The sequence below is a fragment of the Heterocephalus glaber genome, unplaced genomic scaffold (genome assembly GCF_053883595.1).
Source record: "Heterocephalus glaber isolate CG9 unplaced genomic scaffold, H.glaber_assembly_v1.0 deba00001472, whole genome shotgun sequence".
NCBI classification, from domain to species: Eukaryota; Metazoa; Chordata; class Mammalia; order Rodentia; family Bathyergidae; genus Heterocephalus; species Heterocephalus glaber.
This window is the reverse complement of record NW_028258315.1, coordinates 86,891,930-86,905,386: the sequence shown is the minus strand read 5'-3', so window position 1 is coordinate 86,905,386 and position 13,457 is coordinate 86,891,930. Positions and strand designations below refer to the sequence as shown.

General features: G+C 37.7%; 1 protein-coding gene across 41 annotated transcripts in view; it reads left to right on the top strand.

The window, feature by feature from the left end:
- Slmap (sarcolemma associated protein) overlaps nt 1-13,457 on the top strand; it is a 144,711-nt gene that overhangs the window by 8,553 nt on the left and 122,701 nt on the right. The window lies entirely within an intron of this gene.

Here is a 13,457-nt window from a genome sequence, read left to right as displayed (position 1 = left end):
ACTAGCACAATCAATAAGTGGGATCTCTTTTTACTGAAAAGCTTCTGCACAGCAAGAGAAACCACCAGCAGTGTGAAGAGACAAACCACAATGTGGGAAAAAATTTTCACCAGCCGTCCCTCAGACAAAAGTCTACTATCTTGAATCTATAAAGAACTTAAAAAAATCAGACCTCCCAAATTTAGACCCAATCCAAAAATGGTCATCTGAAATGAACAGACATTTCTCACACAAAGAAGTAGACATGGCAAATAAACATATGAAAAAATGTTCAACATCACTGGTCATTCGAGAGATGCAAATGAAAACAATGCTGAGATTCCACCTCACTCCAGAACGAATGGCTGTTATCATGAAATCAACCAACAACAAATGCTGGCAGGGTTGTGGGGAAAGAGGAACCCTGCTCCACTGCTGGTGGGAGTGTAGATTGGTGCAACCACTGTGGAAATCAGTATGGAGATACCTCAAAGAACTAGGACTGGAAGTCCCATTTGATCCAGCTATTCCCCTGCTGGGTATCTTCCCCAAAGAATTAAAAGAATCATACCACAGTGATATATGTGCACCCATGTTTATAGTAGCACAGTTTGTGATAGCTAAAACTTGGAAACAGCCCAAATGCCCATCAACTGGAGACTGGATAAAAAAAATGTGGGTTTTTAAATAAAATGAAGTACTACTCTGCCATCAAAAACGAGAAATTAGAGACATTTTTTGCTAAATGGATGCACACTGAGGCGATACTCTTAAGTGAAATAAACAGGACACACGTGTAAATACCAAATAGTTTCTCTGGTGTGAGAAACTGAAAGTGTAAATAAGGACTAAAAGATATAATAGATAATGTGAAATAGGAAGAAAAGGGGCAAAGGGGAGGGGGAAGTGGGAGGGGTAGGGGAAGGGAAAGAGGGGAATGGAATTAATATGAGAAAACGAAAAAATAGAAACACAGTCTTTGTAAATAGGAAGGGATGGAGGGGTTGAAGGGAGGGTAGGGGTAGGGGGAAAAATAAGAACCAAGAGAGTATGTAAAGGTGCATATCTCCAATGATGAATGTCATTATGTTGTACACCTAAAATGTAGCAATAAAAGCATATACAAAAAAAAAAAAAAAAAAAGGCAGGCGGCAGAACCACTGAGCTAAATCCCTGGCCATTGAAAGGTAATTTAAGTTGTTGTTTTTGTGGTGCATACTGAAAGAATACAAGGTAATGATTTCTCTGAGTTAGCTAATATTTTTCTAAACTTACTTCTACTACTCCTAGCAACAAAATATTTTTTTCTTAGGCTTATATGTCGGTACTGATTGGGATTTGGATATATATACAAATGAATGAAATAACCTTGGCAAAAGTTATTCAGTCATGGTTTTATTTGTTTTTTTGTTTTGTTTTGTGCTGGGAATTGAACCTAGGGCCTCATGGCTTGTGTCAGATAAGCACTCTACCACTGAGTTATACCCCGAGCTCCTAACTCTTTGAATATAGAAATAGTAAGTATAGGGGCCGGGGATTTAGCTCAGTGGTTTTGCTGCGTGCTGCAAAAGCGCAAGGATTGAAGTTCGATCCCCGATTCCAAAAAAAAAACAACAACAGAAATAGTAAGTATAATATTAGATGCTATTTATAAAGTTCTTTCCATTTCTAAAGTTCAAGGATAGAAAATAAGATCATGCTGTGTATTACCAGTATAGCTATAGAAGTTATATTTGTAGAATAAACAAATGTTTTAGTTTAGTTTTTTTTTTTCTTGAAACAGGGTTTCTCTGTGTAGCCCAAGGCTGGCCTTGAACTCTCAGCAATCCTCCTGTCTCAGCCTCCCTATTGCTGAGATTATAGGTGTGTGCCACTATGCCCAGCAAACTTTTTAGTTTTAAGGTTTAAAAATTTGTATAACAGCTGGGCGTGGTGGCGCATGCCTGTAATCTCAGCACTCAGGAGGCAGAGGCAGGAGGATCACTATGAGTTTGAGGCCAGCCTGGGCTACGAAGTGAGTTCAGGGTCAGCCTGAACACAAAGCAAGACTTTGTCTCAAAAACAAAAACAAAAATTTGTATAACAATAATAAATATTGTGAGTTACTTTATGACCCAACAGTTCCACTCCTAGGTATATATCAAACAGAAATGAAAACATGTCTACACACAAAAAATGTGTACATGAACGCTTATAGCAACATTATTCCTAATAGCCAATAGGTAAAAACAACCCGAATGCCCATTAACCAATGAATGTATAAATAAAATGTGGTATACAATATAATGGAATATGATTTGCAGAAACAAAAAGAAGTAGTGATACATGTTCCAGCATGAGTGAGCCTTGAAAACACTATCCTGAGTGATAGAAACCAGATACAGAAGGCCACATTCTATGATTCTGTTTATATGAAATGTGTAGAATAGATAAATTCATAGAGACAGAAGGTAGATTAGTGATTGCTAGGGGCTGGGGTGATGGGGAATGTGATGGTTAAATGTATGTGCCAACTTGGGTAGGCTGTGGTATCCAGTTTTTGATCAAATGCCTATTTAGATGTTGCTGTGAAGTTTTTTCTTAGACATGATTAACAGTTAAACCAGTAGATCCGAGTAAAGCCTGTTACCCTCTATGAGAGGACCTCATTCAATCAGTTGAAGGCTTTAGGAAAAAGATTAAGCTTCCTCCCTTACCCCCAGAAGAATTCTGCCCTCATAGAGCCACTAGACTCAAGACTACAACAGCATCTTTCCCCTGGATCTCTAGCCTGACAATGCAAATTTTGGACTTGCCAGTTCCCACAGTCATGAGCCAATTCCTTAAAATTGATATCTCTCTGTGGATATATACTCATGCTGTTGGTTCTACTTCTCAAGGATCCTCATATAGAGAGTGACTGCTAAATGGGTACAGGTTTCTTTTGGGGATGATGAAAATGGAAAATTGACTGTGGTGATGGTTGCACGACACTCAGCTATATACTTTAAATAGGCAATTGTATATAGTATGTAAATTATATGTCAAAACGCTCTTTTCAAAAAGGAATGTTAACTGGGTGTAGTGGTGCTATTGTAATCTCAGCTACTCAGGAGGCCTAGGCAGGAGGATCACAAGACCCAGGCTGGCCTGGGCAATTTAGCCAGTCCCTGTCTACAAAAAAAAAAAAAAAAAAAAAGAAGAGTTTGGGGTGTAGCTCAGGGGTAGAGTACTTTCCTAGCATACATGCAGTCCTGAGTTCAATCCCCAGTACTGGAGAAAAAAAAAAGAAATTAGATGGAGTAATAGTTTAATGAAAGCAGATTGGGATGTAGAAGAGAGTAAACAATTATTCAGAAGTTGGTAGGGTTAACAGCAGCTTTTGAAGTACAGTATAATTTTATTTTTGTCTCAGCTTACTTGTTGTAAATGTCTTACTCTTGGTTAGACCTTTGTTTTAACAAATGTAGGTGGAGAATGTATTTACAACTTTAAAATATTTGTTACTATATTTGTAGGTACAGTTGTTGAGAAGTTGTAATGCTAGTCTTTCATGTGAGAATTGAAAAATGATTGGTAAAATACAGTTTTAAAATCTCAGTCTGAATCTGGGAAGTATAAGATAATTTTACTCATCAATGAATCTTTGATGTGTGCAGCTACTTAAGGATAAAGTATTATTAGAACAAAAGATGCTGTTTTGTTTAGAGATAGTATTCATTGTAGTTGAACTTAAACTGGTTCTATTGCACATTCTAGTCTTTAATGTCTCAGTGTCTAATTCTTGCAGTGCAGTGTAGTGCCCAGTATATAGTTCTGCAAAAATATAATTACAATACAGATAAATTACAACAATAGAAGTATCTGTGAATCATTGTTTCCAGAGAGCTAACAGAATGATATGTTCCTTCTCCCCAGGAATGGGGGTAGAAACTGTAGGAGGAATGAAGACTTCACAGAGATTTCTTTTTTTTTTTTTTTTGAGACAGGGTCTTGTTATGCAGTATTGTTTTTAAGCCACTGTTTAGAGTGAGTAGAGTTTTCTAGCTGGATAAAACAGAGCACTACATTCTAGCCTGAGGGAACAGCATGTGTTTAAGGTAGAAGAGCCTGAAAGAAAATGATGTATTCTGGGAAATGTAAATCCAAAAGTTAACAGAATTGAGGAAGGGAAAATAGAACTGCTGTCAGATCTTTGAGGCACAAAGTTGAGCATTGTTGACAGAGGCCTGATTGGAAGCAGAGGATTTAATTATTTTGCAGTTGGACTACCTGAATTAAAATTATGTTTGTAGCCAAGCGGTGGTGGTGCACGCCTGTAATCCCAGAACACAGAGGTTGAGTCAGGAAGATTTCTGTGAGTTTGAGGCCAGCCTGGGCTGCATAGTGAGCCCTGAACTGCATAGCAAGACCCTATCTCAAAAAAAAAAACCAAACTGTGGCAGTACTGCTTGCCAGATATATGACCATGGGGAGTCTCTGTACTTCACTTTTCTTCATCTGAAACAGTCTAGGACTGGGAGTGTTGCTCACTGTTAGAGCACTTGCCCGGTATACATGAAGCCCTAGATTTGGTCTCTAGCTCTACAAAAATAAATGAATGAATGACCAGAAAAGCAGGCTAATAGTGGAATTCATTTCATAAGAGTGTTGTAAAAATTTAATGCAAATTCAAGTAAAGGACGTAACAGGATATCTGTCATAGGGTAAGTACCCAATAACTTGCAGCTATGTGATTTTTTGTTATTGCTTTAGTTGGTGGTATGTTTATTTTCCATAACTGCTGTTTCAATATTAAAATTTTTTTCTTTATATATCCACCTTTAGAATCTCTTAAAGTAAATTCTTTCAAATATGTGAAACTTTTGAGTATGTTAAAGAAATAATTTTTAAACTAATATCTGTTGTCTAATACTATTAAATTTGTTCCCCCTAAAGCAAGAAGAATCAGTACCATACTTGATCTGTCTTACTTGGAGATTAGAAGTTAAAGTTTAGTAAGTTAAAAGATAAAAATCTAGGCCTGAGATTTAGCTCAGTGGTTTTGCTGCCTGCTGCGCAAGCACAAGGACCTGAGTTCGATCCCCGGTACCAAAAAAAAAAAAAAAGATGCATGTGTGATAATGAAAAAAAAAACTTAAAAAAAAAATATGGAAAATGTCTTTATGAAAAAAAAAAGATAAAAATCTAATCAATCAGAAAACATCCTATAATGCCATAAGAGGCAAGATGGTGCATAATGAAGGTACAGTATTAAGATGTTATTTCAGTGTTCAAATTTATAGTTTAATCGGAAAGTGAAAGCTAATTGGCATAAAAAATTAGGGAATAATTAAGTTCTACATGGAATTAAGAGCACTTGTGATCAAGGTAAGTATGGCATGTTTGTCTAGGAAGGGAGACTAGAATTAGAGCCTGAAGATTTAGGGTAGAGCCGGGCCTGGTGGCACTTGACTGTCATTTTAGCTAGCACTCTGTATATGGAGGAAGGATCACCATGAGTTTGAGGTCAGCCTGAACTACATAGCCAGAAATTTTGTCTCAAAAAAAAAAAAAAGAAAAGAAATAAAGAATGTAGGGTAGAAAAATAGGTGTCACTGGTATGTAAAAGTCTGCATTTAAAAGGCATAAAACTAGAGTGATAGCAGTTTAGACCAGAAAAGCGTGTTTTAGTTGTGTGGCTAAGTCACTGCCTGTAGCTGATTTAAGTAGAACAACGATATATTGAAAGGGCATTGGTAGTGCACAAAATTCTCCAAAGGCTGGCAGTCCAGGTTGGAAGACTTTGATGCTAGAGCCACAGCCATATCAAGCCACAGAAGTGGTCAGCTGCAGAGATGGGTGCTGCATTTCTTAAGCACTAGATACCTCAGCTTATAATGCTGATGTGTACTTGGTATAGGATGCTTTTGGCACTGTTACTGCTGCCTCTGGAAAGTGGGTGCTGATGCTGCTGATTTGCCCTCAGGAATCTCCTACCATTGTGTTTCTTTTCGGCCATAATTCCTGATGTATATTTGTATGTTTGATTGACAGCCTGGGCTACCCTGCCCACGACATAGAGTGTTAACTTTCTATTGCTGTAATAACTGCCTAAGATAAATTAACTTATGAGGAAGAAAAGTTTATTTGTCTTACAATTTTGGAGTTTTTATTTAGTCCATGGTCACTTAGCCCCAATGCCTTTTGACCTGTGCTAAGACAGCATATCATGGTGTGAGGCAGAGGAAGTGCTCACCTGATAGCCGCTAGGAGCTGCTAGGAGCTGCTAGGCCCTTCTTTTTGCTCTCCAGTATCCTCTTCAAAAGCCATGCCTCCAAGACTGGGGATGTAGCTCAGTGGCACTGTGCCTGCCTTGCAAGTGCAAGGTCCTGAGTTTGATCCCTGGAGTGTGGGGAGCATGCCTCCAGTGATCTAATTTTTTTTCACTAGGCCTTACTTCATAAAGTTTCTCCCATAGTGATGGTGAACCTTTTAGAACTTTCAGTGATAACAAACAGCTAGTTGTGGCATGCCACCACTGTTCTACAACCTCTCACTAGTACCACAGGCTGCTAACCAAGCCTTTGACTCATGGGCTTTTGGGAGATGTTTAAGGCCCAAATTATAATACTTGCCTTTGAAGGAAACTGGGGAAAATACATGTGACATTTCAACTTCTAATTGGGAATAGGCTTTGTCTGCCACAAAGTTGGTTAATTTTTGTGGGTTTTGTTTTGTTTTTGTTTTTTTAGTATATGTGCTACCAAAGTGAGCAGTTTGTTTTTTATTTTAAGACAAGGTCTCACTAAGTCACTAAGTTGGCTGGGCTGGAAGTTGGAATCCTCCTGCTGCAGCCTCCCATAGTGCTGGAATTACAGGTGTGTGCCACTATACTTGGCCCAAATTGGTTAATCAATCAATCATTTCCGGGGATTCAGATTCTGACATCTAGGAAGGGCCAATAGGGTGAAAATCTTTAAGAAACTGAGGCACAAACCTTGAGGGAGGGTAAGATTCTTAGAGTTGCAACTATGGAGAAAACAGTGTGAGCTCTTAATCGATCTATGTAACTGCTTCTAACTAAACTGATATTTTCTAACATGGGTTGTGAAACACCCATCTGCTTTAGCATGCTGACCTATTGGGGTGACTGGAAAATGTTGACAATTGAATTGTATAGCTACAGTGAGTAGACAAGATTTGAAAATTCCGAAGTGTGATTTCTTCTTCTTAAGATTATTGCTATCTTGGCATATTAAAAGATTGTCCTTTTGGGCATTGTCCTAAAGGGTATTTTTGGTCAAACATTTAAAATTCTGCAATAAACCCATCAAATACAATTTGTGATATTGCTAGAAGTATAGATTTAATAGTTTGAATGGAAAGCCAGGCATGATGTCACACACCTGTAATCTCAGCACTTGGGAGGCTAAGGTGGAGGATTGTTGAGAATTTGAGGCTAACCCAGGTACATAGACCTTGTCTCAAAAAAAGAAAAAAACTGATACTCTTAAGTTAAGATTTGTTCATAATTGTAAATTATGTTGAGGTAGTTTTTAGGTAAGCACCAGTTAAGTTTGTTGGAAAAAGACTTTTAACATATTTTTTATTAACACATAGTAATTGTACATGTTTATTTTTTTATTTAAGTTAATTTTATTCATACATTTTAGATATCACATTCATCATAGGGAATCTCTCCACCCCCGTACCAGGCGAGGATCAAACTCAGGATCTTGTGCACGCCAGGAAGGTGTGCACCACTCAGCTACATCCCTGGGCCCATCATAGGGAATTTGTACCTGTACATAATATATCTTGATTCTTCTTTTTTCCCCAATCCCTTCCCCTCCCTTCAACTTCTTTCTCTCCTTATTTACAAAAGTTTTATTTCAGTTTTCTCCTTCCTTCCTTTCCCCCTACCTCCTCCATTCTTCTTCCCATTTGAACATTTTCTTCTAATTTCACAGTATCTATTATACATTTTGGTCCTTATTTACCCTTTCAGTTTCCCACACCACAGAAACAATGTGATTTGTTTTTGTTTTTGTTTTTTGTTTTGTTGTGGGTTTTTTTGGTACTGGGGATCAAACTTGGGACCTTGCGCTTGTGAGGCAGGCGGACAGTGTGATATTTTTAAAACACAATATTTACTTTTTTTTTTTTGGAGACAGGGTCTTGCTTTGTAGTTCAGGCTGGCCTTGAACTCACTATGTAGACCAGGCAGGCCTTGAACTTCTGGCAATCCTCCTGCCTCCGCCTTCTAAGTGCTAGGATTACAACAATTTGATATTTAAACATGTGTGTCCAGTATATTTCACTTAAGACTGTAGTCTCAAGGTGCATCCATTTACTTAGAAATGTTTCAAGTTTGACCTTCTTTATGGCAGAGTAGTACTCCATTGTGTAAAAAACCCACATCTTCTTTATCCATTCATCGGTTGATAGGCATTTGGGCTGTATCCAAGATTTAGCTATTACAAATTGTGCTGCTATAAACATGAGTATCAGTCTGTCACTGTGGTATGATGCTTCCAAGTTTGGGGGGAAGATACCAAGAAGAAGAATAGCTGGGTCAAAGAATCTCTAGTTTTAGTTTTTTGAGGACTCTCCACACTGACTTCCACAGTGGTTGTACCAGTCTATACTCCCACCACCAGTGGAGAAGGGTTCCTTTTTTCCCACAGCCCCTCCAGGATTTGTTATTGGTTGAATTCTTCCTGGAGTGAAATGGAATCTCAGTGTTGTTTTACTTTGCATTTCACAAATGACCAGTGATGTTGAACATTTTTTCATATATATATTTGCTATTTCTACTCCTTTATCTGAGAAGTGTCTGTTCATTTCAGATACTCATATTTGGTTTTGGTCTTTAAATTTGGGGGGGGGGTCTGAATTTTTTCTGTTGTCTATTTTAGATAGTAGTACTTTGATGAATAGCTGGTAAAAAAATTTTCCCACTCAGTTGGTTGTCTCTTTACTCTGTTAGTTTCTTTTGCTGTGCAAAAGAATCTCTTTTTTTTTGGTACTGGAGATTGAACTCAGGACCTTGCGCTTTCAAGGCAGACGCTGGAACCACTGAGCTAAATCCCTGGCCTGCAAAAGAATCTTTTTAATAGGATAAGATCCCAGTTATTGATTCTCTATGATATTTCCTGTGTAATTGAGTTTTATTCATGTCTTCAAGAACTCTACCTATTCACTCTTCCAGCAGAGTTAGTGTTTCTGTTTTAATATTTAGATCTTTGGTCCATTTCGATTTTAGTTTAGTGCCTGGTGAGAGAGATGGGTCTAGTTTTCAGCATGTGAAAAGCCAGTTTTTCCAGCTCCATTTACTGTCTTTCTTCCAGTGAAGGTGTTTGGCCCCTTTGTCAAAGATAAGGTGGCTGCCGGGTGTGGTGGCTCATGCCTGTAATCCCAGCACTTGAGAGGCTGAGGCAGGAGGATTGCCACAAGTTCAAGGCCAGCCTAGGCTACATAGTAAGTTCAAGGCCAGTCTGTACTACATAGACCCTATCTCCAAGAAAAAAAAAAAGTGGCTGCATGTATTTGGAGTTGTTTCTACATCTTTTAATCTGTTCCATTGGTCCTTGGGTCTGTTTTTTTGCCAGTACCACGCTATTTTTATCATTTTATCATTTAATTTCAGGTCAGGGATTGTGATGCCCCTTGCCTTGCCTTTGTTGCCTAGAATTGCCTTTGCTCTTCTAGGTCTCTTCTAGTTTCAAATGAATTTTAGGATTGTTTTCTCTAATTCTGTGAGGTATGCTATTAGTATTTTGATAAGGATTGCATTATCTGTATAACAATTTTGAAAGCATGGTCATTTTCACTTCTTGGTTCTTCCTACTCAAAACAAGGTGCCTCACAAGCACAAGGTCCTGAGTTTGATCCCAGGTACCAAAAAAAAAAATTCTTGCCAGGGATTTAGCTCAGTGGCACTGCACCTGCCTCACAAGCACAAGGTGGTGAGTTTGAGCCCCAATACCAAAACAAACAAAAAAACCCAAACCAAAACAAAAGAATAAGGGATATCTTTCCATTATCTGATATCCTCTTCAGTCTCCTTTTTTAGAGTACTGTAGTTTTACTTCCTTTGTTAGATTGATTCCTAGGTTATTTCATTTTTTTTGGATGCTATTATGAAAGACGTTGTTTCCCTAATTCTCTCTCAGTGAATTCATTATTTGTGTACAGGAATGCTGTTGGTTTTTTTGTGTGGACTTTGTATCCAGCTACACTATTGAGTTTGATTATTAAATCTAGAAGTCTTCTGGTGGAAGTTTTGGGGTCTTCTATGTAGAGTATCGTGTCATCCACAAAAAATTATTAATTAATTAATTAATTTATTTTTGGTACCCGTACCTTGTGCTTGCAAGGCAGGCAGCAGTACCACTGAGCTAAATCCCTGGCCAAAAAATTATAATTCTGCTTCTTCCTTTCCTTATTCTTATTTTTTAAATTTCTGATCTCATTGCTCTGACTGATGTTTGCAGAACCATATTAAATAAGAGTGGTGATAGTGGACATCCTTATCTTGTTCGTGATTTTAGAGTGAAAGTTTTCAGTTTTTCACTAGTATGATGTTGGCTGTTGGTTTGTCATAGATAGCTTTTTTCAGCTTGAGATAAAGACCTTCTATTCCAATTTTCGGTAGGGTTTTTTAACATGAGTGAGTATTGGGCTTTGTCAAATTCTTTTTCTGTGTCTGTTGAGATGATCATGTGGTTTTTGTCCTTGGCTCTGTTAATATAGTGTATTACATTTATTGATTTGTATATGTTGAACCATCCTTGCGTCCCTGGGATGAATCCTACTTGGTCATGATGTATAATCTTCTTGATGGTTTGCCGCATTCTGTTTGCCAGTACCTTACTGAGGATTTTTGCTTCTGTGTTCATTAGGGAGATTGGCCTGTTGTTCTCTTTTTTGGTTGGATCCTTTTCTGGTTTTGGTATCAGGGTAATGGTTGCTTCCAGGAATAAGGTTGGCTTTATTGCTTCCCTTTCAATTTTTTTTAAAGAATTTGAGGAGTGGTAACATTAGATGTTCTCTAAATTTGTGTTATTCTTTTTTTGGTACCAGGGATCCAACTCGAGACCTTGTGCTTGCGAGGCAGGCAGCAGAACCACTGAGCTAAATCCCCGGGCTGATGTTCTCTAAATTTTTTGTAGGATTCAGCGGTGAATCCATCAGGACCTGAGCTTTTCTTTGTTGGTAGATTTTTAATTACATCTTCAGTTTCATGGACTGATATTAGGTTATTTAGAATTTTTATATTTTCTTGATTCAACTTTGGTTATTCATATGTATCCTGAAATCTGTCCATTTCTTCAGTGTTTTCTATCTTATTAGAATACAGGTTTTTGAAGTAGGTGTTGATGACTTTCTGGATTTCTACAGGATCTGTTGTGATTTACCCTTTTCATTGTTCATTGTTTTTTTTTTTTTTTTGGTACTGGGGATTGAATTTGGGTCCTTGTGCTTGCGCAGCATCTGGTACCCTTTTCATTCTTAATTGCATGGGTTTGAGTCTTTTTGTTCCTTTTTTTGATAAGGTTGGCTAAGGGTTTGTCAAGTTTATTTTATTTTACTGTATTTTCAGTACCGGGGATTGAACTCAGGATCTTGTGCTTGCGAGGCAGGCGAAACTCCACTGAGCTGAATCCCTGGCCCTGTCAATTTTTTTTTGTTTTTGGTACCAGAGATCGAACTCGGGACCTTGCGCTTGCGAGGCAGGCGCCCGACAGCCCTGTCAATTTTATTTAATCTTTCAAAGACCCGACTTTGATTTGTTGTATCATTTTCTTTTTCTCAATTGCATTAATTTCTGCTCTGATTTTTATAATTTCCTCCGTTGTACATGCTTTGGGTTTGACTTGCTCTCCTTTTACTAGAGCTTGAGGTTCAACATTTGTTTATTTGAGCTCACTATGTTTTTATGGTGTGGGAATTCATCGCTATAAATTTCCCTCATAGGAGTGCTTTCATTGCATTCCATAAGTTCCAGTAGTTTTTTTGGCATTATTGTTTAATTGTAGAAACTATCTAATTTCTTCTTCAATTCATTTGTGACCCATTGATTGTTTAGGAGGGTGTTATTTAATTTCCATGTGTTTATGAAGGTTTTGTGGTTTCTTTTGCCCTTGATTTCCAGTTTCATTGCACTATGGTCTGATAATATGCATGAGATAATTTCAATTCCTTTGCATTTACTAGCTCTTCTAACAGCTAGTATGTGGTCTATTTTGGAGAATGTCTCGTGTTCAGCTGAGAAGAATGTGTATTCTGATGTATGAGGTGGAACACGCTGTAGACATCTACTAAGTCCATTTGTTCCCAGGTTTGGTTCAGTTCTGGTATTTCCTTGTTGATTTTTTTTGTCTAATTGTCTATTTGTAACAATGGGGGTATTGACGTCCTCTATTATAATTGTATTAATGCTTATTTGATTTTTCATATCTGTTAATTTTTGTTTTATATAGTTATGTGCACTGGTATTTGGTGCATATATATTTATGGTTATCTCTTCCTCTTAGATTAGGCTGTGATAAACTTCTTTGTCTCTCTTAGTTAGTCTTGGTTTGAAATCCACTTTGTCTGCAAATAGAATAGCTACCCCTGCTTTTCTCTGGGTTCCTATCACATGAAGTATTTTTTCCATTCTTTGACTTTTAGTCTATGAATTTCCTTTTGAATTAAATGTGTTTCTTGCATACAGCATATTGTTGCATCTTGTTTCTTGATCCATTCTACCTGTCTGTTTCTTTTGTTTGTTTGGTTGGTTTTTTTGGTACTGGGGATTGAACTCAGGACTTTGTGCTTGCAAGGCAGGCAGTGGAACCCCTGAGCTAAATCCCTGGTCCTGTCTGTTTCTTTTGATTGGTGAATTGAGACCATTCACATTGATGATTATAGCTGATATGTATTGACTTATCTTTGTTGTATAATTCTCCTGTTATTTGTTCCTTTTCTTTCTACTCTGTTAAATTGCCTGCCTCACCCAGTGGATTCATTCTTTTGGGGTTCATGGAGTTGTAGTCTTCATTATCTCTTTCTAGAATATCCTTCAAAACATTTTGGAGTGCTGGTTTGGTGGTCATGAATTTCTTCAGGTGTCCTTTGTTATGGAAGTATCTATCTCCATCAATTTTGAAAGAGTTTTGCGGAGAACATCAGTCTGGGCTGGAGGTTATTTTCTTTTAGGGGTTAAAATACGTCACTGCAAGCTGTCCTTGAGTTAAGGGTTTGTGTTGAGAAGTCTGTTATTATTCTGATGGACTTTACTTTATAGGTGATTTGTTTCCCTTTCTCTAACAGCCTTTAATAGTCTGTTATGTTGACTTTCTGGAATTTGACTATTGTATGCCTTGGTGTAGAGTTTTGTTTTGGTTTTTGTTTTTTTTGGTACTGGGGATCAAACTCAGGACCTTGCGCTTGTGAGGCAGGCAGCAGAACCACTAAACTAAATCCCTGGTCCTGTTTTGTTTTGTTTTTTTGATCATGACTAATTGAAG